The following is an 18,532-nucleotide window of genomic DNA, read 5'->3' as shown; positions in this document are numbered from 1 at the left end:
CACAGTTGGCTAAAATGTATCTCAAAAGTTCAAAGTACATATATGCCACCATATACCACCCTGAAATTCATTTTCTTGTGGGCTGTCACAGTAAATACAAGAAACACAATGGAATCCATGGAAGACTGCACCAAACAGGATGGACAAACAAACAATGTGCAAAGAAAAAGTGTGAGAAAACAAAAAGAAAGAAAGAAAGAAAGAAAGAAAGAAAGAAAGAGATAGATAGATAGATAGATAGATAAGCAAGCAAGCAATAAATATCAAACACATGAGATGAAGTTACCTTGAAAGTGAATCCATGGTTTGTGGAAACATTCAGTGATGGTGCATGTGAAGTTGTGTGAAGTTAGCCCCTCTGGTTCAAGAGCCTAATGGTTAAGGGGTAATAACTGTTCCAGAACCCGGTGGTGTGGATCCTGAGGCTCCTGTGCTTCTTCCTTATGGTAGCAGCAAGAATAAAGCATGGCCTAGATGGCGGGGATCCTTAAAAATGGATGTGGCTTTCCTGAGACAGCGTTCTCAGTGCTCAGTGGTGGCGAGGGCTTTACCCGTGATGGTCTGGACCATATCCACAACTTTATGTAGGCTTTTCCATTCAAAGGCATTGGTACTACCATACCAGGCCATGATGCAACCAGTTATACTCTCCACCACACATCTATAGATGTTTGTCAACGTTTTACCTGTCACGCCAAAACTTTTCAAACTTCTAAGGAAGTCGATGTGCTGCCATGCTTTATTTGTAATGGCATTTATGTGCTGGACGTACAACAGATCATCAGAAATGATGACACTGAGGAATTTAAAGTTGCTAGCCCTCTCCACCTCTGATCTCCCAATGAGGACTTCATGGACCTCTGGTTTCTTCTTCCTGAAGTCAATAATCAGTTCTTTTGTCTTGCTGACGTTGAGTAAGAGTGTGTTGTGACGCCACCCAGGCAGATTTTCAATCTCTCTGCTACTTTGCCACCACCTTTGATTTGCCAAATGACAGTGGTGTCATCAACAAACAAATATGTCACTGGAGCTGTGCTTAGCCTCACAGTCCTAAGTGTAAAGCGAGTAGAGCAGGGGGCTAAGCACACAGCCTTGTGGTGCTCCTGTGCTGATGGAGATTGTGGAGGAGGTGTTGTAGCCAATCCAAACTAACTGTGAGGAAGTGAGAAAATCCAGTTGCACAAGGAGGCCAATGTCTTGAAGCTCGTTGATTAATTTTGAGCGGATGATAGTATTGAATGCCCAACTCTAGTCAATGAAGAGCATCCTGAGGTATGCACCTTCACTGCCCAGACGATCCAGGGTTGAAATAGCACCTGCTGCTGAACTGTTGTGAGGGTAGGCAAAGTGGAGCGGATCCAAGTCACTTCTCAGGCAGGAGTTGATGTGTTTCATCATATTCCTCTGAAAGCACTTCATCACATTTCACCTGAAGAATAATCCATGTTTATGAGCTTCCAGCATGTCACATGCTATGCCCCTGTGATTTTGCTCTAAATAAGTTTACATTGTGCCTGTTCATAAAAGAACTTGTGCATCTGACAATTAATTTGACTCTGACTTTTGATTTAAATAGTGGTCAATAATGTTGTTGTTACATTCTGTAGCCACCAGATGATGCCAAAATGCAGATTTCTACAGCCGTGATCTCATTGCCCACTCCTGATCAGCGTGAATTGTATTCCTTTAATTCTTTCAAAGTGGGGCTTTAGGTCTTGGACAGTTCATGGATTGTTGAAGTAGGATGCTATCTACATACCTTTAAATAAATGGTGGTTCATAGACCAGACAATTTATTATTATTTGGCAGCATGTGTGAACCATGTAGTTAACTCATGCTTCATGGGTGCCACCGTAGTGCAGTGGCTAGTGTGACACTATTACAGATTGTGGCATCAGAGCTCAGAGTTCAATCCTGGCATCCACTGTAAAGAGTTCGTATGTCCTCCCAGTAGAATGCATGGGTTTGCCCAGGTGCTCCATTTCCCTCCCACAGTCCAAAGGCGTACTGGTAGATTAACTGATCAATGTAAATTGTCCTGTGATTATGTTAGGATTAAATTGGGCTTGTTGGGTGTTGCTAAAATGGCATGGCTCAAAGAGCCAGAAAGGCCTACTCTGCGATATATCACTAATTACACAAATTAATTAATTGAAGTGAGTTGCCTGATGACCTAAATCGTACACGGACTTATTACACAATGATCATCATGTGCAAGTTACTTGTGCCTCTGCATGCTGGATTATCTTCCTGATCTTTCTGCCCTAATCCTAACTCCTGCTCTCTCAGTGCCCTTTACTCCCATTGCATGCTGTGCTAGCAACACAGGTACACTGAGGTCTGGACCCAACCCATTCTATGGGCTGTACATGCTCCTAACAGGCTGAAGGAAAACAGAGAAAGATATTCAGTACAAAAAAAGCTCAAATAACATTTAACACAGGATGTTGCTTTCTGATTTAACCTACAGTACATTAGGGAAGAGTCTGTGAATCCAAGGGCTGAATATACTTGAGAAAATAAAAAAGAAAAGCAACATTCTTTCTTAATTCTGCTTTTCTGAATTCACGCCATACACCATTCCCAATTTTCTCTACCCCACCCAGAAATAGTGCATAAAGAACAAGACTTCTGTAGTTCTTAGAACATAAAGGCAGCCTTGAGAATATCTTGATAAACAGGAGGGCAAAACAGTCAGGAAACAAACTAACCCACATCTATATATATATATTGGGAAAACAAAAGTGCACATTAAAGAAGGAAATCAATCCTGTCCCTCTAACTTGCACAGAAGATCTTCCTCAGCTGTTTTTCTATAGCAGCTGAAATTCTCAATTTCAGCCTGGTTCACTTGTTGGATGGTCCTTTCTAAAGATCAGTGCAGCAGTGCATAATTCATATCACAGCTGTGTTCTGCCACATTGGAGGGAAAGGGTTAATTTACCTCTAATTAAACACTGTAAAATCTAGACAAGATGACCTTTCTAATCACTAGTTTTGGTATGGAGTCTGAAGAGCTGAATTTTTGCAACATCTTCAGCAAATACATTTTTAGATTCACCTGCCAGGGTGTCGTTTTCTTTAAAAGAGGAGATGTTGTCATTGTTGAATATTGTGATTTGGATGAAAGATTTCCCAAGTAATGGTCTCCCTTCTTGCTCCAATTGCAACACAACTTTTTAGGTCAAGATGGAGCCTGCACAATGTTTCTTTGATCTCTCATGATGCACAACAGCAAGTGGCCAGAAGCCTGTCAACAGCACCTCCTAACACCCAGTAGGACATTGTAAGCAGACTCATACGATAGTCTCCACCTACAAGTTCCTCTGCAAATCTCACACCATCACTTCTTGAACATACATCCCTGATCATCAACAACAGGCTGAAATTGTTGAGCTCCTCCATGCCAGCATTATCAGAGTACCTTCACCATGTGTACTTCTAGAGGAATGCCCATCAACCTCTTGGCCATTTAGGGTGCTCAATAAGAGCCTGAAGTGTTGGCAACACCTATGTTCTGAGAATGAATCTGAGGAAGTGCAATGGTCATGCTCTCTTCTCACTGCTGCCATCAGGAAGGGGGTATGGAGCTTTAGGTCCCACATCACCAGGTTCAGGAACAGTAATTACACTTCAGCCATCAAACTCCTGAACGAGCATGGACAACTTCATTCATCACAGCATGGAACTGTTTCATAGCCTATGGAATCTCTTTCACGGACTCTACAGCTCATGATATCTATCTATTTATTATTTATCTGTTTATTTATTTATCTATCTATTTATTTATTTTAGTACTTCTTTTGTACTTGCACTGTGAACTTTGAGCTGGCTAACCTGGATAGTGGGAGCATTAAAAACAGAAGATTAATGAGCTGCACCAGTGGTTTTACCATAAGCAAAGTGGCTTGTTGCTGGTAATCAAAGGTTCAATGGTTCAAAGGTTCATTTATTATCAAACTGGACAACTCTGAAATTCTCCAGGGAGCCATGAAACCAAGAAAGAAAAGAAAAGCAGCATAATCATCATCCCCAGATCTCATCCCCCGCACAAAAAGATGAACAAAATAGATCAGGCACATCAACCCATAAATTCCTTCTCCTGAACAAAAGAAATGAACAAAATGGATCAGATGAAAAAGATTAGGCAAAAAAAAAACACAGAATATATAAAACCGTAAGACTGAAAAAAGTCCATAGTTCAAAGTTCAAATCCAAAATGTAGAAAAATCTGGACAACACTCTCCAAGTGCAAGGGCAGGCTCTCCCCTCTCCGGTACAGAGCAACCAATCATAAGGCAAGTAGCCAGTGCTCACCCTCTGCACTCCCTTCAATGCTTCAATCTCCCTCGTCACTCGGTGAACAGTGAAATCTATATTCAGCGAAATGGAGCCAAACTTCTGCTCTTGCTCTGTCCTGCAGCCCACCCGCTACAAGGTTCACACACGCTGCTTCTGCCTCAGCCTCTTGGAATCCTCTCGGAGACTGCAGAGCAATGGAACACCCAAACGATCTCCAAACAGCAAAACACCGGCTCCAGCAGTTTCAGAATTACATTCCGCACAAAACAACAAACGTAAGGGACATAAAGTAAGTGAAATATACAGTTTCGTGATCTATCCAGTGGAGAATTTGGCAGTTTAAGGTGATGGTTGGTCACAATGAAGCACGATAGGTGTTTCTGAAAGTGCTTCTTGCGCGTGATCAGTCCTCACTAAGATGAAAATCCTTCTATACGAAAACTCCACCCCTGAGCAACATGTCATGAATACCAGTGGTATGAAAAATGGAATATGTAACAGTAAAAAATTACCAGGGTTTCATAGAGAGCATGAGCAACCTGGAGGCCTTCTCTTTGCATATTTCCTTGTAGTTTTTCACACATTGACAGATACATGTCTATAGTTCTTTTGTTGCTTGTTATGTTCTGTTTTGTCGTGTCTGTGTTGTTCTGGGCATACTACGTCGGTGCTAGGATGTGCAGCGACACTTGCGGGCTGCCTCCAGCAGATCCTCGGGTGTGTAGGTTGTTAACACAAACGAGGCGTTTCACTATGTGTTTCAATGTAAGTGTTGATAAGTAAATTGGAATTCTTGAATCCATTAATATTTCACCAACAATTGAAACATAGAATCATACAACACAGCACAGAAACAGGTCTATTCAACCTACCTTGTCCATGGTGCCTTTCTATGCTAAACTCTTTTCCTCCATTAGGGAGTGACTAGGTTTGAGGCTGGCTTTCTTCATTTTCCTTTAATTTTTACAGATGATCAATAAGAAATTCTCATGCATCAGTCTGAAATAATGATCATAAGAAGCCTTTTGACTCTGTGGCACCTTGCCCATACAAATCCAAGAGTCTGGTGTTTTGTTCCAGATTCTTGCCACACATGGTTTTAATGTTACAGAAGAAACAAACAGAAGTCAAAGCAGATTTGAAAAATTGAAGAAAAACACATGAAGGAAGCTTGATTTAAATCCAGCATGCTGGTGTGATAAAAAGGTTCTTGGAAATACAAGTTATTGAGTTTGGGAACAGAAAGGCCCCAGCTTACGAATATTTCATAACTGAACAATTTAACAATATATAATTTTTCAAAATATACACAATGCTGGAGGAACTCAGCAGGCCAGGCAGCATCGATGGAAAAGAAAGTGTTTTGGGCTGAGGCCTTCAGCAGATCCTGATGAAGGGTCTCGGACTGAAACGCTGACTGTCCTTTTTTTCCACAGATGCTGCCTGGCCTGCTGAGTTCCTCCAGGGGTGTGTGTGTGTGTGTGTGTGTGTGTGTGGCTTAGATTTCCAGCATCTGCAGATTTTTTCTTGTTTGTAATTTTGCAATATACTTCGTTAGGAATTTCAGATTTGGTACAGCACCAAAGATACTTGCAAATTTTTATAGAAGAGCAATGGAAAGCATGGTTCTATCACAATGTGGTATAGAGGCTCCAATGTATAGGACTCAGCCATTTCCACGATGGACACTGCTCCCTCTGCCATCAAGAACATCTTCAAGAAGACGTGCATCAAGGTGGCAGTATCCATCATTAAGGACCCTCACCATCTGGAACATGCCCTCTTCTCATTACTGTCATTGGGGAGAAGATACTGGAGCCTGAAGACCCAACTTAACAATTTAGTAATAGCTTCTTCCCCTCTGCGATCAGATTTCTGAATGGTCCATGGATAGAAACACGTATTACATAGGAGCAGGATTAGGTTATTCAGCTTGTTGAGTCTGCTCTGATGATTTAATTTTTCCCTCAACCTCATTCTCATGCCTTCTCTCTGTAACCTTTGACACCCTTACTAATCAACCTCCACTTTAAATATACAGCTCATTGTAAAAGTATTCGTACTCAACCCATTATTCACATAAATGTGTATTACAACCTGTGATTTTGATCAATTTAACTGAGAATTTTCACAGTAGGGCAAAAAAAATGGGGAAATTGTAAAGTGTGAAGAACTAAAAATTCAAAAACTAATGTGTCAGCAATTCAAAAATATTCATCCCCCTTTGCTCAGTACTTAGCTGAACCACCTCTCTCAGCTATTACAGCAATTAGTCTTTTTATATAAGCCTCTGAGCTTTGCTCAATGTGATGGAACAAGACTTGGCCATTCCTCCTTGTAAAATTGCTCAAGCTGGACCATGTTATTTGGGGAGCAGCAGTGGACAGCAGTCTTGAGGTCTGGTCAGAGATTCTGACCGGACAACTCAAGGACTTCAGTTTTCTTCATTTGAAGCCACTCCATCGTTGCTCTGGCAAAGAAGAACTTCCTCCACAGTTTATGCTTTCTGGCAGAGGCAAGCAGGTTTTAATCCAGGAGCTCTCTGTATTTAGCAGCATTCATCTTCCCATCAATCCTGACCAGACTGACAGTCCCGGCTGCTGAAAATAATCTCCGGAGCAGGATGCTCCCTCCACCATGATGGTGTTACCTGGCTGATGTGCAGTGTTAGATTTACACCATAGTGTTGAGGCCAAAAAATTCCACCTTAGTCTTATCCGACCACAAGACTTTCTTCCACATCCTTACAGTATCTTGAAAGTAATGCTCTGCAAAGTCCTTATGGGAAAGGATATGCTTTCTATTTTAGCCAGGGCTTCTTACTTTGCCACTCTTCCATCAAGAAAAAAGCATATTTGTGCAAGGCCTTAAAGATTGTTGGGCCTTGAATTTCTTCCCCAGTTGCAGCCACTGACTTCTGCAGCTCACTGAGAATGGCTGTTGGCGTCACAGTAACTTCTCTTACAAATGCCACTCTTACCCAGCAACTAAGTTTAGAGGGGCAGCCTGACCTTGGCAGAGTTGCTATGGTTTCATACTCTTTCCACTTTATGCACTGAGCTCCAAGGTAGATTCAATGACTTTGAGATGGTATTTTTCACCCTTCCCCAGATCTGTGCTTCTTTATTATCATTTCCCTGACTTGTCATGAATGCTCTTTTGTCTTCAATTTGGTTTGGTCTGTTGAAAATCTTCCATACTGTTAGATCTTAATGGGGGGTGGGGGGGGGAGGTATATATTCTTATGAATTTATTGAAAACAAGTGATCCTCCAGTTTTCTACATAAACACATGGGGTGAGTGGCTATGGTAATACAGTGTATCACACATGATGAACATTAGGGGATGAGTACTTTCTCAGACTCACAATTTTGGGTTTTAAATTTTAGTAACATGCTGACAGGTTTTGAGTTTTTCTTTGGATTTGATATGATGCACAATATTTAGTAGAATGGCTCAAAAGTCCTACTTCAATATATTTTTAATTTAGAAAAAAAACAGTAAAATATAAAAATAGTTGTTGGGGCTGAATGCTTTTCAAGGCTCTGTACCTAATGAATGGGTCGCGGGTTGGAAATATGTCTCTACCAAAGGAGGTGTTAGGCCATCCTTCCCTCCACTAGCCTGCATGTCACCCTTGATTAAGGTGTAGCATCTGCTTAGCCCCTCCCATCAGCCAAGGGAGCAGGTAGTGGATGGTTGTATAAGTACTGGTTATGCAACCAGTGACACTGAGCAGATAACTTCTGGAGAGTACTGACAATGGCCAGGCTCACTCATCTTGTAAAGACACTGCCTAGAAGAAGGCAATGGTAAACCACTTCTGAAGAAAAATTTGCCAAGGACAATCATCATGGAAAGACCATGGCTGCTCGCATCATATGACACGGCACATAATAAACGAATGCACAAACAAATGTAAGCAAAGACCCTCCACAGCCATCTATGCCAATAAATTCCACAAATTCGCCATACTCTGGTTAAAAAAAATCTGCATTTTTTTCTTTTCAATTTTTGCACCATAATTTATTATAATTTTATGTCTTTGTACTATACTGCTGTCAACAAATTTCACATACAGTATACACTGTATGACAGAATCCTGAGTTATTACAATATTTGTAATTTTGCAACATATTGTAATATATGTACAACAATGTTCAGTATTACTCTTCTATATAATTTCAGCTAGGTAAACAAGCAAATTAAAGGGAATAAAATTACTTCAAGAACGAAAGTCTATTTTGCTTATAAAGTCTAATTCACAATATTGTGGGAAAATAAATTCTTGAAAATTAGGAAGAATGCAGAATTATTCTGTTAATTCTACAACTTTCTTTTTCATTTTTATTAAAGAAAGAGTTTTACTCCTGTGTATCGATTGTAAAGGTGCATTTGATGATGCCTGGGGCTTCGTTGTGTGCTGTTGGAAGCTGGGGTTTCACACTTTCCGATTAACACTATTTCACACAAATGTTAATATCTGGAACAAATACTGCAAAGAAACAAACAATGTTATAAATCTCCTAGAGGTGATGGTATATTTTTGGCAGATGTTATTATTAATAATATGCAAGGATAGGAAATATAATACCTTTGAAGTGGGAATATTGGATTGCACAAACATTTCCTTATCCATAGAAGTGTTTTCTTCCTAAGAACAATGTGAAGCAGTGGTGGACAAAACTTCTGTGGAACGAACACAGTACTGTGAAACCTGGCTCCTTTGAAACTGTTTTGCATTTTAGGTCGATGCATTCCAGAGAGAAAATAGGAATAAAGAGGAAAACTATGGCAATTTAATACTTTAGAAGGATTTGTTGCCCTGCGCATTATATTGAAATATTTTTAATTTGCTGAAGTTCACTTTTCCCATTTAGTTGCCCTCACCAAATTCATTTAAATATAATTTAATATATTAAAAATAAGTGAAATAGGTTTGGATACCTGGCTGCATTGAATGCATTACTTTTAGATGGAAGCATTAGGGTTACAATTGGTTTTAACTCTTCAGACTTGGAGATAACAAAATAATTGTCACATGACACTTCATCACTTCTCCAAATAACACTTTATGTAGAAGTGCAACTAAGCTAGAATTTACTGCACTTTAAAATAATCTCTATACTCCCTCTCCCTCTCTCACTCGCTCTCTGTGGACCATTTCAAACTCCACTGCATTGAATGGAGCCATATTTGGTTCAGAGTAAAATAGAAACCAGAAAAGGCCATGATTGTCCTTGGTAAATTTTTCGCCAGAAGTGGTTTCCCATTGCTTTCTTCTGGACAGTGTCTTGACAAGATGAGTGAGCCTGACCATTGTCAGTACTCTCCAGAGATTATCTGCTCAGTATCTGCGGTCACATAACCAATACTTTTGATACGTACTAGCTGGTCCCATAGTTTCACATGACACTGATTGAGGGGTGGGGTTTAAGCAGATGCTACACATTAATCAGAGATGTATCTCTACCCCGTCACCCATTCATTGGGTACAGTGCCTTGATAAGGTAGTCAGCCTCCACAACTATTTCACATCTTACTGTCTCCTCTTCTAAATTTAAAATATATTGAAGTAGGATTTTTTGAGCTAACCTACAAAATATTGTGCATAATTTGAAAAGCAATGATCTGATGGGCTATTACTTAATCAGATGGATTTCTTTTTACAAACAATCTGGTAACTTTACAGTCATCACTATCAAGAATCTTTTTTTTTAAATTCTTGGATTTTGATCTGAATTTAAATTCCACAGCTCCCATGGTGGGATTTGAACAGTTGTCTAGATTGTTAGTCTGGACCTCTGATCCAATGCTTAACCCACCCATTAAAAATGTACCGAAGTCAATGGAATCTGAGACCCAAAAGCCCCACAGTGGCTGTTGAATAATGGCTTAGAAAATTTAATCAGACAAAGTTTTAGTGGCATGAATTTGATTTCCAAGGTAGGACATCAATTCCTTCATACATCCTGCACAATTATCATTCAGTAGCCAGCCCCCAGTTTCAGTACTGAGTTGCGCAGGGCAGTCCCATTGCTGAAGTGTCCTTTGATGGAAGCGTATGACCCCGCAGATGCTGCCTGACCAGCTGAGTGTTTCCAGCATTCTCTGTTTTGAGTCCATCTCTTGTAATGCAGTTTTTGCCTTTTGAAAGGAACACATGCATCCCATAATGTCATTGCCTAAGCCCAGCAATACAGGTTTATAAAACAAGTGCCTTTCCTCCTTGTTGTAGGTTTCTATACTTGGTACTGGTTTTAGGGCTTAATTGTTTGCGTTCCTAACTTTAATTCAGAATACATGTGGTGCTGGTGCTGGTTGTGAGACAAAAATCTAGATTAATGTTTTAGTACCATCTTTCATATCGCACCTCAAACTGAACCCGTCACATTTGTCTGATGGATGCAATAGATTCTGTGACATTACTTCAAGGGGGACGAAAGGATTCCTTCCTGGATCCCTTTACATTAATCAACAACAAATTACCTATGTCATGGTCTCTTCTGGCAATCCCCCACCTTGCTATTTACCTCAGGAATTGGGCCTCAATCCCCTTGTTTAGTTTCCAATCATTCCCAGGTTCCACTATCTACACACACCTGCTTTCCATCAGAAAATGCAGGATAAAGACCCTGTGATCACTGCAAGGAGTTGGTTGACTCTGGTGTGAGTAACTTTGTTTCATGGTTCTTAGGACTGTCAGTTCTAGCATTGCTCCTGGATACTGATTCCATGCTTGCTATGTCAAGAATGCCCCCTGCCTCTGCCTCCATGCCTATGTTCTGCACCTGGGTTTGTCCACTGCCTCACTTGTGTAACAACCTGGTCATTTTTATGGTGCAATTGGTGGGATGCTGCTGTGTACAAAAAGCTCTGGAGGGAATCAGGGTGTTAGGCAGCACTTAGGGTAAGAAATGGATGTTTCAGGCTGAGATCCTCTATCTGGGCTTACCCAAGGTCCAACTGAACCTGTCTTGACATGAAACATTGACTGTTCATTTCCCTCCAGTAGATGCTGCAGAAGCTGTTGTGTTCCTCCAGAGCCTTCTAGGCAGCTCCAGATTCCAGCATCTGCAATCTCTAGAGTCTCCAGTTGGCTGCTGAATCAGCTACTTTATGACAATTTGCTGATGGAATACTTGCTCTTATTAGTTGGGGCACTGAGTTCAAATGTCACGAGGTTATATTGCAACTTTATAATAGACCACATCTGGGGTATTGTGAAAGTTCTGATTGGATGTTGGGGCTTTGGAGAAGGTGGAGAAGAGGTTCAGCAGGATGCTGCCTGGTTTAGAGGGAACGTGCTATCGCAAGAGGTTGGATAAGCTTGAGTTGTTTTCTCTGGAGTGTCTGAGGCTCAGGGGAGATCTAATAGAGGTTTACATGATTATGAAGCATAGATAGATTGGGGAGAGTGTGTCTGTTTCCCAGGATTGAAATGTCTAATACTAAAGGGAATGCATTGCAGGTAAGAGGGGGCAGGTTCATTGGGGGGATGTGAGGGGTAAGAGGGTGATGAATGCCTGGAATGTGCTGCCCTGTATGGTAGTGGAGGCAAATGCATTAAAGGCTTTTAAGAGACATTAAGCCCATGGAAGTGAGGAAGATGGAGGGATATGGGTATGGTGTAGGTAGGAAGGATTAGTGTTTGGATATTTTTGATTTGCTTTTTAGCTGGCTCGGTGCAACGTTATGGGCTGAATTGCCCTGCTTTCTATGTTGTACTGTTCTATGTTCTAATTTTGAACATAATTCACTAAGAGAATCAGTCTGATATTCAAGTTCCAACAAAGATGGGATCAAGATTAATATTCAAATGTAGATTGAGAACTAGTAATTGATTGGGAAGCAAAGAATGAGAATAAATGAACCCACAGGTTGGGTTCCTACAAGAATCAGTGCTTGAGCCCCAGCTGTTCACTCTCTATGTCAATGATTGACTGTGAAGATGAATGCTATATTGTCAGTTTTGCTGGCAACACTGAATTTGACATGACTAAGGGGTTGAATGTAAAGAAGCTTCAGGGTATGTGGATTGGCTGAGTGTCTGGGAAGGATGTGATAGAGAAGTGTGGGAAAAATATGAGGTGACTCACTTTGGTAAACAATGGAAAGGAAGAGTATTTGTTAAATGGTGAGAAATTGGGTAAATATGATGCTCAATTGGACCAGACTGTACTTAAATGTGAGTCACTGACTGCTGACATTGAAGTGCTGCAGGGGACCATGAAGGCAAATGCTCTGCTGTATTGTTCTCATATATTAGGAAATTAAATCTTCTTGCCATGATAACACCATACAGTTTTAACCTCCTTTCCAAAGAGAATAATATACTTGCCATAGAGGGAGTGCAGTAAGAGTCACTGTGATGGGTGCAGGAAAGGAAGGTCTGGCATACGAGGAAAGATCTGATAGACTGGGCCTGTTTAGAAGTATGGGAGGAGATCTCATTGAAACTTACAAAATAATAAAAGGGTTTCACTGGCTAAATGCAGGGAGGATCATTTCCTTGACCAAAGAAATTAGAAACTAGGATACATGGCACAGATTGAAAATAAGGGGCAGGCCATTTGGATCTAAGGTGAGGAGAAATTTGTTTTCTATATGTGGTGAGCTATTGAAATTCTCAACCCAAAAAATAGTTCATGAAGTATATGGCTGAGATACTGGGATGGAAAGTGCTGTTTCTTGGAGTAGATGAGAGAAGATGGGAAGTCTATGATAAGACACCAACAGAATCAACAAACTTATTCGTAAGGCCTGTGATGTTTTGGGGGTGGAACTGGACTCTCTGACAGTGGTGTCTGAAAAGAGGATGCTGTCCAAATTGCATGCCATCTTGGACAATGTCTCCCATCCACTCCATAATGTACTGGTTAGGCACAGGCGTACATTCAGCCAGAGACTCATTCCACTGAGATGTAACACTGAGCGTCATAGGAAGTCATTCCTACCTGTGGCCATCAAACTTTACAACTCCTCCCTTGGAGTGTCAGACACCCTGAGCCAATAGGCTGGTCCTGGACTTATTTCCACTGGGCATGATTAACTTATTATTATTGAATTATTTATGGTTTTATATTGTTATATTTCTTCGCTATTCTTGGTTGGTGCAGCTGTAACGAAACTCAATTTCCCTCGGGATCAATAAAGTATGGCTGTCTGTCTGATCACATGTAAATTCTGAATGGGGTGGCTTTGATGTCTTGAATAATCACTGTTCAAGCATTCTCACTCACATGATTCATACTTCAGCGCAAAGTAGTGTGTTGCAGAATGGAACATCACACTCATCCTTTAACAGAATGAATACATTTCCGAAATGTGGTCTTTCTTTCTAACTTTGAATAAATTACTAATGACCATAAGTAAACACAAAGAGAAAGGCGTAGTTTTAACCTCAGAAGTTCTGTCACTGACTTCTAAAGTACACCTTGCTTTGGTTCAGATTAACAAAAGTATCTCCATAGAGCCAACAAGAAAGTACTGAAAATACTGGATTAAATAATAAACTGCCTGCTGAGAGAGGTTATGGAATAGCTTCCTTCTCATCCTAGTAGGCTGGTTTTTACTTTAGGGACTGCAGATACAACTGTATTCTTAAAACTGAACAACCTTGAGCAGCTGTGAAGGACTCACCAGCTCCAATTTCAGAACGTGGAAGGCAACTGCTGACTCAGCTTGTGCTTTCACCCCCAGGACCTCGCTCCTGATTTAATTTTGTCCAGGTTGTGGAAATACTCCTCAGCCTGATAGCTATCCTGATTCAATGCTGAATCAGGTTTTTGAAACTCAGTATAGTTCCTGGTGGCATAAACTTTTTATGTTTCTGTATCAAATGGCAATATTGTCGAGAGAAATTACATTGGCTGGTGAGGCAAATAACTTGCCACTAAGTGTTCAATATGCACTAAGCAATGCTAATGAATTTTAACATGTTAGATAATTCATGTGTTTCATTCTTGTCTTAACAGGTTGAATTTCAATCACCAGGAAAGCATAAGTTCTCCCTGCATTCATTCTACACTAACAGAGAATTGTTAATATTTTTTCTTCTTTCAAAAAGCTACAGCACATGTAACATATTAGCTGGAATTTTTCATTCTCTACATTACTTTGTTTTCCCATTTGGATAAAGGAAAGCCAAGTGGTAGTATGGATTTGGTATGTCTAAATGAGAGAAATACATCTATTATTTTACTGTTGAAACAAAGATTTGGATCCTGTTTGGATCAGTCTTTTCACAGGGTTACTTACAGCAGATAACTATATTAACATGTCAAATTTTGCCAACTAGAGGAGTGATGCCCATTTTAAGCACCTGAAGAACAGCCCTGCCACGCTCCCCTCCCTCCCCCCCCCCCCCCCCGGTTAACAATGCGCTCTGAAATTCGTGCAATGCCTCCATTGTAAAGGTGTTGACAAAAGCAGGAGTTCTCAGGGAACACTAATGAAAGATCACAAACATTGGGATTGCCAGTGACACTCATGCACCGAAAATGGTTAAAGCAAAATACCAACGGGATCCTTACATCTGTTGTAAGAACATTGCAGGCAAAATGTATGAGCATACTGATAAATAATGCAAAGTACATATCCAGAAAAAGGGCAATATACATCTGAGTTCACAGTAGATGGAAATGTTGAAATAAATTGTGCAGCACCCACTCTACATCACTCAATTGTTAATCATTGTTCATGATGTTTCAGGTCTTGGAGCTTCCTAACTGATAAATTTTGTTGCATAAAAATCGAGCTCATTCAGCACTGCTAACTGATGTATTGACAAGAAGCAACTGGACGTGGTGGCACCTGGTAAAAATTCAGATGTTATCACTTGTTACGTTTTGATTTAAAATTGAATGCAGGTTTATTTAACTTTCTGAAGGTTAAATGTATTGAGTTATTTTACAAAGGTAAATTTCTCAATAACAGATGGGTCTCATTAGGTCAGTAGTCGTAAGTAAATCCATTTCACAATTCATTGGGCAATCCTTCATGTTAACACCAAATATTAAACAATTACACCAAAAACCCCTTGCGTCACAAAAATGTAAAAATAAAATGAAATGATGAAGATCATCTTCCAAGCTTTAAAAGAAATATAAATGGTTTAAAGAAATTAATGAAATTAGGCAATAATGGGAAATCATGTGTACTGGCCATAATAATTGTTATGTTGAAAATTATCACTATAACATTGAACTGTACTGGCCCTTCAGTCCACAATGTTGTGCTGACCTTTTTATCCTACTCTAAGATTAACCCATCCCCCCCCCCTACATACCCCTCCATTTTTTCTATCATCCAAGTGACTACCTAAGAATTTCTTAAATGCCTCTATCACCATTCCTGGCAGGCATTCCACACAATCACCACTCATTGTGTAAAAAAAACATACTTCTGACAACCCCACCAAATGTTCCCCCAATCATCTTTTAAACTTATGCCCCCTGTTATTAGCCATTTCACCCTAGGAAAAAGACTCTGGCTATCCATTCAGTCTATGCATCTTTATCGTCTTGTACATCTCTATCAAGTCACCTGCTCTACAAATAAAAAGCTTGAGCTCACTCAACTGATCTTCATAAAACATGTTCTCTAATCTAGGCAGCATCCTAGTAAATCTCCCCTGCACCTTCTTCAAAGCTTCTACATCCTTCCCATAATGAAGCAATCAGAACTGAATGCAATATTCCAAGTGTGGTCAAAGCAGGGTTTTATAGAGCTGCTCTTGAACGCAATCCCTCAACTAATGGAGGTAAACTCACCACACACCCTCTTTACCACCCTACCGACCTGTGTAGCAACCCAAAAATCAAAATATTTGCATTGATTGACAGAAGGAATACAAGGTTAAACTTCTTTTCAATTAAGTTACCACATTCTGCATGCTTCTTGATTTTCATTTGTCATGTTAATACAAAACAATTAAGCCAGAATGTTGATTTAGATTGATGTGACAACATTTCTAACACAGGTCAAACAAAGCAAAGCTTGCTTCACCTTTGTTTACAATATTTACTTGCTGGTTACTTAGAACTGTAAATAATTTATGAGCAAATAGGCGAAAGAAACATGGATCATGAGAAGCAGATGAAAATGCGATATTTCATTTAAGAAATGACAAGAGAATTGCTCATCATCAGTATCTATTTAAAAAAAACAAGTCACTGTCTCTCCCATTATTATACAAGTTTCCATCCAATAGTCCATTAGGTTTTCAATATGGCAGCCAATTCTTTTGTTGTGCAGCTGCATTGGTATGGCTTTATTTAGAAATCTAATTACAGCAATAATGAAAAGGAATTCTCCCTTTAGTAGTTTTTTAAAAAATAAAATTAATTCCTTAAATAGAGCATCTGAAAACAGATGTACAGTCCGATGTTTAGAAGAATAAAAGGTAAGTTCACAAAATCATATCAGATTCTGACAGGATAGATGCAATGTGGATGTTTCCTCTTGAGGGGGAGTTTTTACTAGGAAGGATGTTATCACAGTAAAAAATCAACTTCGTTATAACTGAGTTGAGGAGGGGTTTCTGTGATTGCCCTCCTATGACAATTTTCTTACTCGCTCCAGGGGTGGTGAACCTGTGGCACATGAAAAATATTTTGAAGGCCCACAGCATGCAGTGAAGCCCCTCAACTTTTAAACTTCACCCTTAATTAAAAGACACATAATGATTACCTTTGCTGCTAAGTGAAGGAGTGAATGATTTGTTAACAAGCTGAGAGCAATGAGATGGTTTGGCGCCAACTGGGTGATTGTGAGAACATGTGATGTTGGATCATACATTTGGAAATCCTTACAGACCTGGTGTACACAGCAACATTTAGACAGTTGGGTACATTGCATTTGGTTTATCTCTGCTTATATTTCTCTTGTTGTTTGTGAGTGAACACTGGGCTTTCAGTGATAATAATGGTAAATCCTGGATATCATTTAGTGTCTGCAAGAACATATTTTAAACTATGAGTTTATCAGTGTGCTAGCTTTAAATTGTGTTTATCCTTTTCAGTTTGTTCAGAATAGGAATGCATTTTCCAACAGATGATTTTTATAATCTCTAATAGTAAAGTAGATCCATTCTGCTCAGAATTAACATGACACACTGGAGAATTTTTTTAGGTTATTGTAAGGTTGGGTATACACTCTCAAAAAGGTTCACCACCTGTTCCTGACAAACTAAAGGAGCTTTACAGATGCGTGATTTGACTTCATCAGGTAGCTCACTAGCAAATATATATTTACGTCAATTTCCTTTGCGAGCTGCTTCAATCAAGAATATTTCATAGCCACAGATATTTCACAGCCACTTTTAGTTGTTTCTGCATCTAAATAAAGGGCAGCGATTTATTTATTAATAGATATACAGTGTGAAATAAGCCCTTTCGACCCTCCGAGCTGCTACGCCCAGCAGCGCCCTGATTTAATTCTAACCCAAATAACCCACCAACTGGTACATATTTGGATTGTGGGAGGGAAGTGGAGCACCCGGAGGAAATGCATGCGGTCACCAGGGGAATATACAATCTCCTCACAGGAGGCAGCGGGAATTGAACCTTGGTCGCTGGTACTGTAAAGCGAATAGGTTCTTCACGTTTGGACCACGCCCATTTGGTAGGTCTAGATTTTTTTTCGGAGGATTATTATCCTGTAAATAGAAAGGGGGACTCAATTTATTTGCAAAAAGATAAAGGCCTGCCTTGCAAACGGGCCTTTATAACCCATATTTCACAAATTTTGGTATCTAAGTAGCACAGCAGAATACATTATTAGCGTAATCTTCCAGTTGCATATTGCTCAATGCTCCTCCTTAGGCATGTCAAATAAAGCGCCTTCCCATTATCACATTGGATGTTAAACTCAAGTTAACAGTGATGTTGACAACAGCTTGTCACGTGGCGCTACCGAATAGGTACCGGACAATACGTTTGCACAACCCGTATCTCTTCAGAACTTCATCACATTTAACGGCAGCTTCCACGGCAGCTGGGATAAGCAACATTGTCCACGTGAAGTTGCTTTTAAGTTACAGATGTTGAGAATTTTTTATTGATACAAGTACCCAGCAGCAAGAATAAACCAGTAAACCGGGGGTGGGCGGTATCAGACCAAATATTAATCCCACGATTAATATCGCAAAATAGACTATCTGCTCCTCTCATTGCGTTTGTAAGAGTTCACAGTATTTAAATTGGCGATGCTTCCTACCTTACTATT

The 18,532-nt window shown here is 40.0% G+C and overlaps 1 protein-coding gene across 3 annotated transcripts in view; it reads right to left on the bottom strand.

Moving 5' to 3' along the window:
* Positions 1–18,532, bottom strand: part of LOC132396822 (CCN family member 4-like) — a 46,190-nt gene that overhangs the window by 25,866 nt on the left and 1,792 nt on the right. The gene's annotated exons all lie outside the window — the stretch shown is intronic.

The sequence above is a fragment of the Hypanus sabinus genome, chromosome 1 (genome assembly GCF_030144855.1).
Source record: "Hypanus sabinus isolate sHypSab1 chromosome 1, sHypSab1.hap1, whole genome shotgun sequence".
Lineage (NCBI taxonomy): Eukaryota > Metazoa > Chordata > Chondrichthyes > Myliobatiformes > Dasyatidae > Hypanus > Hypanus sabinus.
Note: the sequence above shows the minus strand (reverse complement) of the source record. Positions and strands in the feature narration are given on the sequence as shown.